Raw genomic sequence first — 14,817 nt, 5'->3', positions numbered from 1 at the left:
ATATCCTGTGGAAAATAACAAAAGGCTTTAACTTAGTTTTAACTGAGAGAATCACATAACTAAGAAAGTTTTTGCTTGAGAATAAGTCAGATTTGGGATTACTGTATTTCCCTCTTTGGGAAGTTGTATGATTAATAATCTTATAATTAAAAAAGTAGAAGTTAATGAGGAAACATGTTAACGTCAGATGATTTCCGTGCCTATTAATATTAAAAGTGCATTAGGGGGAAAAAAGGGGGAAAAGGAAAAAGCCATTGTGTAATCCAGCTCTGATGAAATGCTGGACAGTTTTGAGACTGATAAAGTGAGTCACTGCCAACTGACTCAGCATGACAACGGGAGTTCATTGTTGCCTTCAGACCAAAGGAAGCAAGCAGACAGTTGGTTCTAACTGGATTTGTTCTTCCACTAAAATGTGCTCTTCCCACCATCTTCTTGTTCTTCTTTCACATCTTCCATCAGACCCTCTAGTGTCTCCAGTACATACTGCATTTATTAAGCCCCACAGTATTCAGCTAGCATTGGATACAACACACATCAAGCTCTCAGATGCAGCATGTTACAAAATTAACTTAAAAGGCTGGAATGCAGCTCCATTTTTAAGTCCCAGTATATTTATATTTCACATATGGTTTTCACTAGGCTATTCACAGGGGGGACTATAAAGCATCTCAACATGTGAGGTACTCTTGTAAACCTCACTCTGTCCTCAGTTGCACTTACTGTCCTCAGGCATGGGGGATGTTGTACTGCAAGCATTAATATGGATATACGTGCTGCTTTTTACATCCACATTTCCCCCTCCCCGCTTGTAGGTTTGGCAACAGCAGGATGGCTGAACTGAGCTCAAAACATGGCATTTCTGTTTGTCTCCAAGGCTTTCCAAAGATTACCTTCTGCCTGTCACTGCAACTTCCCCGGCACCTTTGAAGTTAAGAAAACAAGGAGAGTTCATGGGACCCATCACAGTCTGGGCAACAGAACTAACCAAAATATACTGTCCCTGTCCCTGAGATCTCTCAGCTGTATAAGAAGGGTTTACTTTGATATTGCAGTAAGGTGGAATTACATTGTTAATGTACACAAGGCTGACCAAGAGAAGGGTTCACCTGTTGCATAACATTGTATAAAGGGTACAGAGTAATGTTGCAAAATCTGGTTTGTGGCTCTTTACCTTCAATCCACTCCAATCTCCATCTCATGATTCATTATTTTGTGCTTTTCTCATTAAAGCTGCTTCTCCTGAAGTCTGCCTGAATTGTGAAAGTCACTTTATGGTTTTGTTTTTCCTTTTTACAAGGGATTATTAGAGTCTTATTAGTTTATTGATTTAACTGTAGCTTATGAAAGACTCCTAGAAATAAAATTAAATTATTTTTGAAAAGAAACAAGTAACAAGAAATGTCCAAACTTGTTCAAGCAGCTAAACCATACCCAGCCATTATAATTTTTTAAAATGCAAATTTTGCCAAAAAGAACTATGCCATGTCAAAAAATTATCATGGCATGTGAAAGAAACTCCTCACAGCTGAAGAACAAGATTGGTAATCAGCAAGTTTTGGTTATATTCAACTTGAATGTGGACAATTTGGCAGGTGACTTGAACTAGTCAACATCTCTAAATATGAGTTTATCCATCAGTGCAAGAGGCTACTAATGCTTCCTTATTTCAGAAGGGTGTATTAAAAGCTTAATTAATTGTTCATAAAGAACTCAGATTCTCAGATGAGAAGCATCAGAGAACACCAAAGTATTATTAATCTCAGGTGCCAAAAAATTATCCTTGCTCTTGCATGAAACAGGTCTGAATATTTGTACTTTCTATGGCTGCAATATCCCCAGTTCAGTTTGCAAATGATGAGAGTTATCCAAGTAAAATAAATGTCTGGCCATCAGAGTAAACAAAGACATCATTTTACAAGTCCAATCTAAATTGTAGAGATAATCAATATGAGAATAGCAGTGCCCACAATGAAACCTGTATTAATTATGAAGAGAGTTTATGAAAGAAATTAATCATTATTATGGAGTTCGCTGTAGGAATTTAATAGCATGAGCCAATTCTACATGACTCTTATGATGCTTGAGGTCAAATATGCTGAGTTTGAAATAAACTTTAATCTACTCTGAACTAACTTTGTATAAAAAAAGAAAGCTTCTCATAAGTTCCACAGTACTGCCCAAAATAACAAATCTATTCTACCCCATAAGTGCGTGTGGTCTGATATGCCATCCTGAAAATAGATTCTAGTGTCTCTATTCCCTCTCTTTTTGTCTTTTTTTTTTATGGTGATATAGGGAAATTATATACAGATATGGGAGACAAGCAATATATTTTTAAGCTTACTTTGGTTTTCTTTTTTCTTAAGTAACCACTCTTCCAAAATAAACACAGAAATGTTTATGGAAATAAAGAAACAAATTATAACAATTTTAGGTAGCATACCACAGCCAAATAAATACCATTTTCTAATAAAACAAACTGGGAGAAAAGCCTAATAGAACTTAACCCATAGTAACCAAAAGAGCAGCTCAAGGGACTTTCTGTTCCAGAATCAGAGCTGCTCTTTAGAGCTTAAGATTCATATCCATTGATCAACTTCAGTATTAATTGATTCATTCCTTTTGTAAAATTATAAGTTCTCTGGGGAGAAGTTATGACTGGGAAGTGTTGAAAATGCCCAGTATGGACTTTATTCCCCCTCTGGTCAAGTTCAGTCCTGATTGTTTTCAAAAGCAGAACAGTGAGACTGATGCTGAGAGCTTTTGAAAGGCCTATGCCTTGTATTTATTTGGTTTTGTGAAGTTCATTTTACACCAAATAAAACAAGGAAGACATAAGTCATAACCCATCTCATTACTCTGAGGTCCATGCATTGCAAGAAGTCCATGGATCAGGAGTAGGCAGAGAATGCTTGGGAAGTTTCTTGTTTGGGGTACTTCTGAGCATGTGTGTGGTGTTTGTGAGGGGAAGAAGGGCAAACCACTGGGATGCAGCCAAGATGTGGGGGTTGGCTACCCCTACAAGTACACAGAGAGACACAGAAGAAATAGTATCTTCTTGATTTTGCAAAATATGAGATAAGCCATTTGGGGAGACTCCTAATAATGTATGCAAAGCTTACAATATGGTCAATAACAATTAGGTGTGCAAGAAGAAGAACAAACCCTTAAAATTTTACAAGAACAAACAGTCCTCAATTAAAAGAGTCAAAAAGAGCTCAGTGTGAATATCTCTCTGAGCTTCCTTTGTTGATGCTGTAGGATTTCTTTGTAGTTGTACAGTTCTGCTTGCTAAAATCCTCTTGGCAACTACAGACTTCCTTACTTCTGATCTCATCACACACAGATGGCTCAGGCTTGTAAAATATTATTAGGGGACGTGTTGGAGTGGCCTGAACATGGGTCACTCCAGCAGCGTAATTTGACTCTCACAATTTCTCTGGAGTTGTACAACCTTGAGTTCTGCCAGTGTTTCCCAAACTGCAAAGTAGGAAGGGAGTCACCTCCTCACGAAGTGATGAGAATGTGAGTTAATATACGTACAACTCTATATAAAAGGAAAACTGTTACTGCTATTCAGGGACGGTAAGATAGGGTCATGTGGACTTCAGTTTTGTCCTCTTCTCTGAAACAAACACCGACATAGATATAAATAGTGCCTGCAGAAAAGCAAGGGATGAACTTCTGCTTAGTTTTTTTTTTTTGACAATTTATAGCTTTTGCATGTAAAGTCTGTTTAGAAGAGATCTGAATAGTTAGTATTTAAACCAAAAATCTTTAGTTTTAAAAGCATTAACATTTACCAGAGTGGATTTTTTTTTCCAGTGGTGTCATAAATTCACAGTATTTACCCACCAGTTCTGGTTTTCATAACAAGACTGTGGGTTTTATTTCAATCATTGGTTAATTTATTGCTGCAGCACATCATTTTGCTTTTCTTTTGGAGGTTCTGAGGAAAAGTAATTCTTTACAGACACTGTTCAAATGGTATTTTTCAATTAAAAACTCTTAAAGCAGAAAGGAGCGATTGTCTGGTGGGGAACTGAAGATCAGAGTTCAATGCTTGGCTCTACAATAGACTCCCTGGGGAAATTTTCAAAGACACAAATGGCAGGTTGGCACATCACTCCCATACTTGCTTTAGTGGGAGTTAGTTGCCTCTGAAAACCTCTATTTCCTTTCCCTGGATTATCCTGATCAAGTCACCTAATTTTATTCTGTGCCTTGGTCTGCAAACACAACAGTGGAAATTCTAACATTTGTTTCCATCACCTTTCTCCTGACTTGTCTTATTAACCACCAGCTTCCCAAGGCAGCACCTCAGTTTTACAGTATGGAAAAGATCCAGCATCACTGGATGGGGCACTGATCTCATCTGGGATTCCCTAGTTTCTGTTAGAATACACAGGTGCAAATATTAATTGGGAATCTGGAGTTAGAATTCTTATCATAGCAAGTGCAGGTTATCGTGCTTCAGGAGCAGTACTGCTTTGGTAAAAAGCACCAGATTACCAGCCCAAGCAAATGGCATCCACAAAACAGGTGCAGGACTGGAGAAATGGACAGCAAGATTGGAGAAATGTCTCCTACGTGGCACTAAGGTTATTAACTTTTCATCTCAGTCCTTGGTTTTTTCGGTAAGTTCACTTTAAACCAACCTGTTCCATTTAAGTCAACACCCTTTGACCAAAATGTTACGTTTTACTGGAACAAAAAGCAAACCTTAACAAATGTCCACAAGGGCTTTCAGAATATTTATCATGAGCCCGAGTATGCATTTTCACCACAACAGTACAGGTACTCATCCACTGTAGTAATAAAAACAGATCTGTCTTATTTATCTTGCAAGTCAGGACTAGGCAAGACAATTTTTATTTTCAAATGACAAATGTAAATTTCCCAAAAACGTGACACGTGGAACCACTTAAAGGTAGTGAATAACAATATACTGAATAAATGTGAATGATAAGTAAATTCAAGAAAATATTGATCTGACGTGTTTATTCAAAAAGTGGAGTGCCTCACAGAATTATTCCAATAAAACTAATAATTATTTTTTCCAACTATACTGAACTTAAACGCATTGTGACCATGAGTAAAAATAAAAACCAATTCCGATTCCACGTGCACTCATTAATTATCTACTGTCCTACCAGGAATTACCATGTTTGCCAAATGAGATGAGCCTAGTGCTCATTATATTCCAGAGCACCACCACTGAGCAATGACGTCTTTCAGATACCCACTAGTAGTTAAACTAGGCTTTTTATTTTTGTCCTGTTGCATAAATTATTTTCTAAGCCATTCATCTTTCTCAATGATCTCTTTATAGCTATAACCAAGATCCTAGGTTTTGTGGGCAATTCTTTTTCCTTAAGTTAACACAGCTACAACCAGCAGCATTATAGTAGGAATTATTTTTTATATAATATATTCATAAGACTAACACATATCTTTATGTGCTAGGCACATCCTCCATTTCTTTCTGCATCATTCAGTTTGTATCATCTATGCAATCAGTCCAGTATGCAATGCAAGACAGAACTCCTACAGTACATGTAAATAATTTAAGAAAGTTTGTAACTCCTCAGGGAGATTTACTCACAGATCACCTGTTCACAGAGTTTGAAGAGATGTTGGAAGAGTTCCAGGATTACTACAGACCAACGATGGGAAAAGTTACCACGAAGTATCCGTATCTTACAGCGTGGAACTGAAGCTGGCTTTGATTCTGGATACATTAACAAACTTCAAAAGTATTGGTCTAAAGCTGCCAGGGGAGGAATGTTGTTTGATTGCATCATGAACTGGGATGCTGCTGCAGTCGGATCCAGAAAGAATGACGCATCACAGTCTGACATGGCTCTGATAATAGATAAGTAAACCGTAGGATTGCCAAATGAAGAGGTCAAAAAAAAAAATCCCAACAAAAACAAAAGAGCTGATAAAGCAAATTCACCAACAGAATTTGCAGTGCAACATGAACAAAAGAAACCCAAACAAACCCCATTCCTATTACTGATGGGATGCCCCTGTGTCCCACATGGCATCGTTGCTAACAGATTCTGCACAGAGTGAGAAGGACACGAGCCTACAGTCCTGCAGGCACAGCAGCCCACGCAGAGCACCACCACTTGCCAATAGAGAAACCTCGACCTACTGGCCATGTGCCTCCGTTTCTGTTCTCCTGATTCACTAAATCAGTCACGTCTTAAGGTAGGTTCACAGTCATGGGTGTCAAACCTCAAAACTTTTCTGTTTGCAGCATCTTGTGTTTCCCTCCCAAAGGCAAAGCATGCTAAGGACACTTACTGTATGTCCAGAGGCCAACAGCCTGCCACTCTCTTCACACACTGTACCACATGTATCTAGGACACAGAAAGGATTATTTAAAACTCAGAAGGAGACATTTATACCCAGTACATTTCCAAAATAAGGATAGCAAGTTGCTGAAATAACTTATTTAAAACTTTTTCTCAAGTACAGAGTGATAGAATTAGAGTAAAATCATCTAGAAGGGGTTGGAAACACTTCCTCATGAAGTCTTAAGCACCACTTCAAGTGACATTAACTTGAGATACACGTCCCATCGGAGAGCAAGTGTCAGCAAAGTAAATGCATTAGTTAAAGCTTAATAGTAGTTTGGTGTTCAATATCCTGAAATATTTAGTATGTTTTTTCCCAAAGTAAACTGTTATTCAGTTTTAATGAAGACATTAACCTGCTTGATTTGTAAGCTCCTGTGGGAAGTCAGTCTAAAACACTGTCACAAGAGGTAGGCAGATGTAACAAGAGCTGTGACAGGAAATCAAGCACACTTTAAATGTTAAAAAAGCAGACACACAATAAGTCTCAACATGTTCTTGTTTTCTTTTAGTTTTGTTTATTTTTTGGTAGTACGATTTCTGCCCTTTTAAAGATGCCAATTAGGCTGGCTGTAATGCAGTCTGAAGGTAACTGTGGGTACTGAAGTCTACGTGAGTCCTCACCAACTATTTTGTAAACAAGAAGTGGTAGAATACAAACTAAAAAAAAAAAAAGTTTGGGTCAGATGCTGAACTTTGAGACACTTTGCGGTTTCCAACATTATAGGATGACAGCTTTTAACTGGAATCCACTGTTATACTTTCAGTCACAGTTTGAGTTTTCCAGACTGACTTTGAATACAGTCTACGCTTCATGGGAACAGCCGGTCTTGTGAGTTTTCAGCTTGAAATGATAGTGATATAACAAGATGAGCAAAAATGGTGAGACCCCAAGCAATTAAGGTGGGTGTGTACTCTTCCTGAAATGCATATTGGTGGTTTGACAAGGGAGACAAGCTGGCTGCTTTGTTTCACAGTAGCTGTGTTTAGTTCATGCTGTCAAGCGTGGATTCTGACACTTAACAGTATTAATATTGCTATTTCTATTGATATAATTAGCACTTCTATAAATAATAGCTAAAGCTGCCATAGCTAAGTATATTACTGCAATCAGCACCATCAGGCCCTTCTTGGTTACACACCCTCCTGGAAATACAAGCTGATTGATCTCAACAAGACGACAGCCACTGAGCAACACTGTTGATTCTCGCGGCCCAGCTAAGAGCAGCTACCACCATGCAGAAGACTCTCCTAAACAACTAGTTTGTATGTGTGAGACTGAAGTTTCTCACCAGTCTTGCACCTGCCAACGTTTGAATGCTATAAATAGGGGCCCTTCTTTTCAGCCACACGATAAAAAAACCCTTGCATTGAGTTCTGTGGGTGTTATTCATACGCTACAATGGGGGAGAAGTCCTACAAAATTGTTTTGTAGACCAATTTGACCCAACATTTAAACTCCACATAAATAGCACAAAGATTTTATGTATTTACAGCTATGAAACAGAAAATTGCTTAACAAAACAGATACTGCTGCTTTTAACAGAAGAACAGCAGCACCTGCCATTTCAATCCCCAATTTCATTCTGCTACACTTAAAAATACTGAAGAATGACAACTTTTCTAGAGGCCCAACCTTCAGGCACTTCCAATCTGTTTCAAAGAACTTTGCCCTGGTTTCACTACACGTAAAAGCTGCAACTTCTATGTGTTTGACAGTGTTCAATATCTACCATTATGCTTAATGACTGCAACTTATAACTTCCAGCACCAGTGGGAGAGAGAAGTGTACAGAACTAGTAATGCTGCTGGTGGAAATAAAGCCTCAGGATCTCAGAGGGTGCATCCAAAAGTACAAGAAGTTAAAAACTCCAGTTTTGGAAACCGTGGGTATTTTCTTCTTCTTCATCTTCCATAAAGTGATGTGGGTAAACACTGCACAAAGCTTTTCTGAAGGCCAATATTTACAGTGTCTGGAAATAGAAAGTGTTACGTATAAGAAAAGCAGCCTAGATGTCTGACTGGAGTTTGTTAGAAAAATGCTTTAAAACTTTTATGTTTTTAAGCTTTAGTCAAATGGCTGTGCTAAAGGCCGTATGGGAAGTTAAGTCATTTGTGTGTACAATTAGTACTGGGTGTGAGACGTGCACATTTTTGAGTCCCATCAGTTCTCCCAGAAACACTACTTGCTAGCTACAGTACTTCAAAACTTAAAATGGTAATGAGGAGACTACAATTCCAAAGAAGTTTTGAACTCCTGTACTACTCATACAGCTCACTTTGTATGAGGCCAAAGCACTCATAGAGCACTATGTTTTTCAGCAGTATCAATGCCAAAATCATTCCTGTATAATTCCACTGATGTCACTTCAGTTATTTCAAAGAGGAAATTCATGTCTAAGCCACCTTCTGTTTTCTGATGCAAACCCAGAATAACTACACCAAAGTTTATAAAACTACTGACATTGGCATTTATTGTCAAACCCAACAGTCAATGGAAAAATTGGCACTTACCATCTGAAATTATTACTTGAGGTCTTATTTATAAACCTGATGGCAGCATTTTGGAATTCTCCGTGTACATACCTTTGCAAATATTTGTGATGACAGCACATGGTATTACCCTTGTCATACAGATAGGAAACAAAGACTGAGCAATTTTCCCTAAAGTCAAATATGCTATTTGTGGCAGAGCAGAGAGCTTCATGAGGCCCAAGTCTTAAGCCAGGAACCTAAACCAGTAAATAAGTACTAAACCTTCAGCATGCTTTCATGAAAATATAAGAACCAATAACTGAGTTGGACCTCATAGTGCATTAAAAAATAACGAATGATGAAGGAGTAATTATTTCTTTGACTTAAGTAGTTACAGTACCAGAATTAGAACTTTCCGTTATGAGAAAATTTGATAACAAAATGCTTTGTTTTGGTACTCCTAGAGGCATCTTTCACGAGAATCTGGGAAAATCAGAGCAGAATCCAAGATTCACTGATATCAGTAAGCACAAAATAATCTACACCCCCAGATCTATTCTTTTTCTGCTCACCCTGCTCAGGCCACAAACATAGAACTTCATAAAGCAACATGGACCTTTCAAAATCACCTCTGGTTGTGAAAACCAGTCAATGGCAACTATTTTCTACTTCAGAAATACCCAATGATTCATCTCAGCGTATACCTGAAAATTAAAGAACTGAATTTTGATTTGCTTGAGTTGCTCTGATACCCAAGATTAAAGGTCAGCATGCCTATGTAAGGGCAAACAAGCAAAGTTTACTAAAAACTACCAATTTGAGACACTATTTTTTTCTGGTTGTTTGTCAATACTGTAATGATTTGTGCACACTTTCTGCAATAGCTCTTCAGAGAGCTTAAACTGCTGGTAAGATTTCTTGGGCAATTACAGATGAATTCTGCTTACTTAACATTAATCTGGTACTTTGAGCAAATTAAAAATAATTATTTTTCCCCATAGCATCTTCTACATTAATATCTACAGTCACTCTGGAATCTTAATGAGCTAAACTTGATAAGTTCTGTCCATACTTGGCTAGAGGACAGACTTTTCCTTCAGGATACACAGGAGATCATTTGGGAACAGTTTGCAAATCTAAAATTCCACCTCGCTTGAAGGGATTTACAGCTTCACATGACAAACTATACTGAACAATACCAAGCCCCTGTGAAAAATAAACAGAAAGAACACACTTATTTTCTAATACAAGATGGAAATAGTAAGTCTTGAGGGCCGCCTGGAATTTGACCAAGGTTAGCCAGCAAGGATCAAATCCTATTTGTCTTAGGCAGGCAGCCCTGCCGAAATCAAATAAGCCTCCAGCACAGATCAGTATACTAAGGCTATGGTTTAACCTCTGAGGCATGTTATAAATCCTGTGCCATAAAATAGGTGCTATGGATTAATTTCTAATCCAAATTATAACTCCTCATTGAAGAGCTGAAAACCCAATTCCCCTCACAGATTTCCATAACAAGGACAGAGCCATGCTGGGATTTTTTTTAAGGCTTCATTTATGAAATTTTGAACAAAACATTTTCCAGGATACTAAATTAATGCAGTGACAAATAAATCACACCGTTTGAGGTAACAGAACAAATCATATACTATGACACGCCATCTTTTTTATTTTTAATCTGCCTGCGTACCTAGTCATTCATTTACCCAATAAATTAATTCCACAAGTGACTCTCCGAGTCATCAGTTTGAATTATCAAGTTTCTGCTGTATTTCCAAAACAATGCCAGGCATGCAAGTGCGTAGGAGGGATGGGACAATGAAGCCAATAGGTGCAGCTGTGGCCTGGGAGGCAGAAGGTCTGTTGAAACTCTGTCACTGACTGTTGACATTGGATAGTCATTTCCACGCTGTTTAATTCAGGGTCTTTCTAGTACACAATATTTTAGCAACAAAGCCACTCCCCAAACATTTGGATGGCAGAGACAAGCATTTATGAACTTTATGAAAATCTTATTTTCCTCCGAAAATTAGAAACATGGGGGTGGGGGGAAAAGGGTGTGTGCAGCCAGTCTATTTCGATTTCTTGCCTTTGTATCTTTCCTACGTGTAAAACAGAAAATAATTCAACCTTCACAAAGCATCTTTAAGCAAGTGAAAGACCACCTCTGTAAATTCAGATGACTGTATGAGCTAGCTGGTATTTTCTACATCTTCTACTGCTGCCACCTCAGATCTGGATTGTTCTCCTCTTTGGTCTGAATGCTGGCAACCCTGATTTTAAAGCAGATGGCTTAGGATTCCATTCCTAATGTAGTAATATAGTAGCAACCATGATATCTTCAGCCGGAAGGATTTTTATTTTATTTTATTTTAGTGCTAGCACAACAAACAAGATACATTTTAAGACCCACAAACCATTTCAGTTTGGAAAACGCAAGGTATTCATACCTTTGACAGCAGACTAGTCACAGATTCCACATGCTATCAGAAAGTTTTCTTCTCCTAGAAATGAGGATTTTTAAAAAACACCTACAGATTAAATGATGAGATTTAAAATAATGCTAAAATTTTCTGTAATGTTCTTCCTGCATTACAAATGGACTATTAAATCAGTGAAGTGCCAATCAAATGCTTTTGTACTTTGAAAGAAAGGTTTAAATAACAAAAGCAGTTTTTCAGGCCTCTCTCTCCCTCGGTAGTCAGTGTCACCTATGCACTAATTACAACATATTTATTCTCTTTTCTAGTAAGATCACAATTGAATAGATTTCTCAGAACATGATTTTTAAGAAAAGTTGCAATCAGAGCCTCACAGAGTCTGGTTCTTACTAATCCAGCTTGTCTAAGAAAAATATAATGTTGTGCAGTAAACTCCAAGATATACAACAGGATTGAATAATAACAGCTCTGGATTCAGACTCCAGCTTTAAAAATCAACTCTCTGCATGACCTCGGGTGAACCATTAATTAACTAGGGCCAAATCCTCTGTGAACTAAACACAATGGAACTAGCCAGTTTGTACAAGCCAAAGATCTGCCCCAAGTTTCCAGAAGTTCTGAATCGGGCTGGCCAAGTACTGGAATTTTCATATGCAAAAATGTTCAATTCTGTTTCAGGGTAAGAAGCAAAGCTCTCACATCCTTTGTGGAATAAAAATTCTGAGGACTTCCTTTAAAGAGGGGGAAAGGGGAGAAAAACAAAAATAAAAAGGTGGAAGTCTCTCTGAGGAAGATTTTGTTAACTGTGTTTTCTCCTTGTAAGCAGAAAGGAGAATTGACAGAATTCTTCAAGGCAGGTAGCCATGAACCATCACTTTAATTTTCTGGTCAGAAAAATCTAACCTTTTTTTTTTCCCAGTAAAACTGGAACTTTCCTGCAGAAAACTGCAACTTCTCAAATACCACATTTTCCACTGGGATGGGAAGGATCCTCCCAATCAGCTCTAATACTGTGTACTCACTGCATCCCGTGAGGACAGCCCTGCTGCTGAAAGAGCTCTCGCCTCTGAGGGTGCGTTTCTGTGTATGTGTTTGAGAGCGTAACAGGATAACAGTACTTTCCTTAACAGAAGGATAACAGTACTTTCCTGTCATAGATTTATTTTTATCCTGAGCTACCCTTCCTTGCAAAGATTCACGCACGCTAAATGAGTCTGCATTTCTACAACCTTAGCCCCGTGAATTCCAAAGACATCATTTCTAGGTGGAGAGGCCATCCCAGGCACTCAGAAAGACCGGGGAAGGCGCTGGGATGTCAGGGCTGTGACACAGTAGCGGAAGACAACAACAGGTTTTATGGCGATACTGTTCCCTCCCAAAGAATTACCGTGTTCGGAGAGCCCAGCTTCGGGGTTTGCACATCACTTTGCTTTACTAGACAGAGACTCTTTACTTTCTTACAGCTCTCCTTTAGCCGTCCAGCAAAGAGGGTGCAGGGCTGACGGGAGGGCTTTTAACCTGGGAAACACCGACTGACTCCGCAGGGAAAGGGGCACAGCCTGGGAATGCGGCCGGCAGAGCGCTTGCCCTCGCCCAGCAAAGCTCCGCGCCCCGATGTCCCCCCGCTGGCCCTGCCCTGGCGGCAGGGCTGGAGAATCCCGGGAGCGAGTCCTGCCGCGCTGCCACGGGCGATGGAATGCCCGGCGCTGCTTTGGGACTCCCGCTCGGGTGGGACCTGCCAGAGCCTCGGCAGGAGCAGCGGGAACAGCTTCTGTGCTCCGCGAGCCCTCGGGGACAGGAAAAATATATGCGTATAACGAGCAGCTGAGCTCGGCGGTGCGGGAGGACGAGCAGCTCCTGCCCAGCCCCGGGGCATCCCGGGCAGCGGCAGCCGCGCCGCCTCCAGCCCGGGGGATCGCCCCGACCGGCGCTCCGAGAAGCACAGAGGGGATCAGGATGGAAGGGACAGCGGCGGGTCCTCTGCTCCCGCCTCCCTGCCCGAGCAGGGTGGTCCCGGAGCGCACGGATCCCGTGGCACACGGATCCCATGGCACAGGACGCGACGAGGCGGCCCCGGGATCTCTGTCCCCTTCCCGGCTCTCGCTTACGAAGGGGCGCCGCCAACTTTTCCCAGCGGCGCAGCTGGAAGAGGAGGAGGAGGAGGAGCGGCGCGGGAGGGGGGGTGGGATAAGCCGGGGGAATGTCGGTGCCAACTCTTCCCTCTCCGGCCGCGCGCGCCCTCGGGGGGAGCGGCCCCCGCCGGATCCCAAAGTTTTTTTTGGGACGGTGAAAAAACTCCGGGAGGCGGCGGGTGCGGCTGCCCCGGCGTCCCGCCACACGAGCTCCCTTTCCCTCCGGGAGCCGCGTTCCTCTTCCCTTCCCGGCACTATCGGCACCGCTCGCCCCCCACTCCCGCATCCCCTTCCCGCATCCCCGTCCCCTCTCCCGCCACTCCGGCCCCGCCCCGTGGGCGTGCCCCTCCCCTGGCCCCGCCCCGCCCGCGCGCTGACCCCGGAAGCGCCGGTACCTCTCTCATCTTCCCGCGCCCCCCGCGCGCGCCGCCGGCTCGCGGCACTTTCGGAGGCGGCCGCGCGCACCCCGAGGGGGCCCCTCATTGGCCGCCGGCCGCGCGCGCCGCCGACCCGCGCCCATTGGCCCGCGGGGACGCCACTCACGGGCCGGCCCCGCCCCGCATTAATTCTCCATAGGCGACAGCGACCCGCTACGCGCCCCTCCTATTGAAAGGCGCAAAAGTCCGTCAAACAGGAGGCGCCTTTCATTGGCTAAACTTTGGAAGGCCAGCGCCCGCCTTCGCCGCTTGCGGACTCTGATTGGCTGCGACGCGATGTCCCTCCCCTCGGCGCCCGCGTGCCGATTGGTCTCCGCGGGCAGGCAGCAGGTTCGGTTGCGCTGCCCCCGCCCCTCTCCCCCCCCCCCCCCCCCCCCCCGTTATTTATTTATTTATTTCCCACCATGAACTTAAATGACCCCTCAAGGGGCGGGGCCGGGGCGGGGCCGCGCTCGAGCAACCGGCCAATGGGAGAGAGGGAGAGGGGCGGGGCCGCGGGGGCCGGGGGCCAATGATAGAGCGGCGGACGGGCAGCGCTGAGCCAATGGGGCGGTGTCCCCCACCCGAAGCGCGCGGGGGGTCCCCCCGGGGGTGACGGGGGTGGGATTGGAGATTGGAATGGGAACAGGGGCAGTGACAGGGACAGGGAAGGAGCCGGGGGGGGCATGGCCGCCCGTCCCGCGGGTGGGAGGAAGGGACACATCATCATTTCCTTCCTCGGGGGCAGGAGCCGCGGCAGAGCGCGCGCCTCGCAGCCTGCCCGAGCCGGGTCTCGGCCGCTCATCCTGGGAAGGCCTTTTCCTGGGAGTGACTCAGACCCTGCCCTGGCCCTGGGGTCTTGTCCGTGGGAGACCCCGATACAGAGCGGACAGGTGTGTGTGGAGCCAAGTGTCGGGTGTGCAGCCGAGCCCAGAGCGAGGAGACCACGGGTGGTCTCGGCCCCCAGAGCCGCTCCTTCCTCCAG

The 14,817-nt window shown here is 42.8% G+C and overlaps 1 protein-coding gene across 1 annotated transcript in view; it reads right to left on the bottom strand.

Annotated features, from left to right (window-relative positions):
* Nucleotides 1-13,866, bottom strand: part of ZBTB20 (zinc finger and BTB domain containing 20) — a 511,236-nt gene extending 497,370 nt beyond the window's left edge. The window contains exon 1 of the mRNA XM_071560531.1: nt 13,812-13,866. The gene's annotated coding sequence lies outside the window, so the exon portion shown is untranslated. The remainder of the gene's footprint in view (nt 1-13,811) is intronic.
* Between the last annotated feature and the right edge of the window lie 951 nt (nt 13,867-14,817).

This window comes from Pithys albifrons, chromosome 1 (assembly GCF_047495875.1).
Source record: "Pithys albifrons albifrons isolate INPA30051 chromosome 1, PitAlb_v1, whole genome shotgun sequence".
Lineage (NCBI taxonomy): Eukaryota > Metazoa > Chordata > Aves > Passeriformes > Thamnophilidae > Pithys > Pithys albifrons.
Note: the sequence above shows the minus strand (reverse complement) of the source record. Positions and strands in the feature narration are given on the sequence as shown.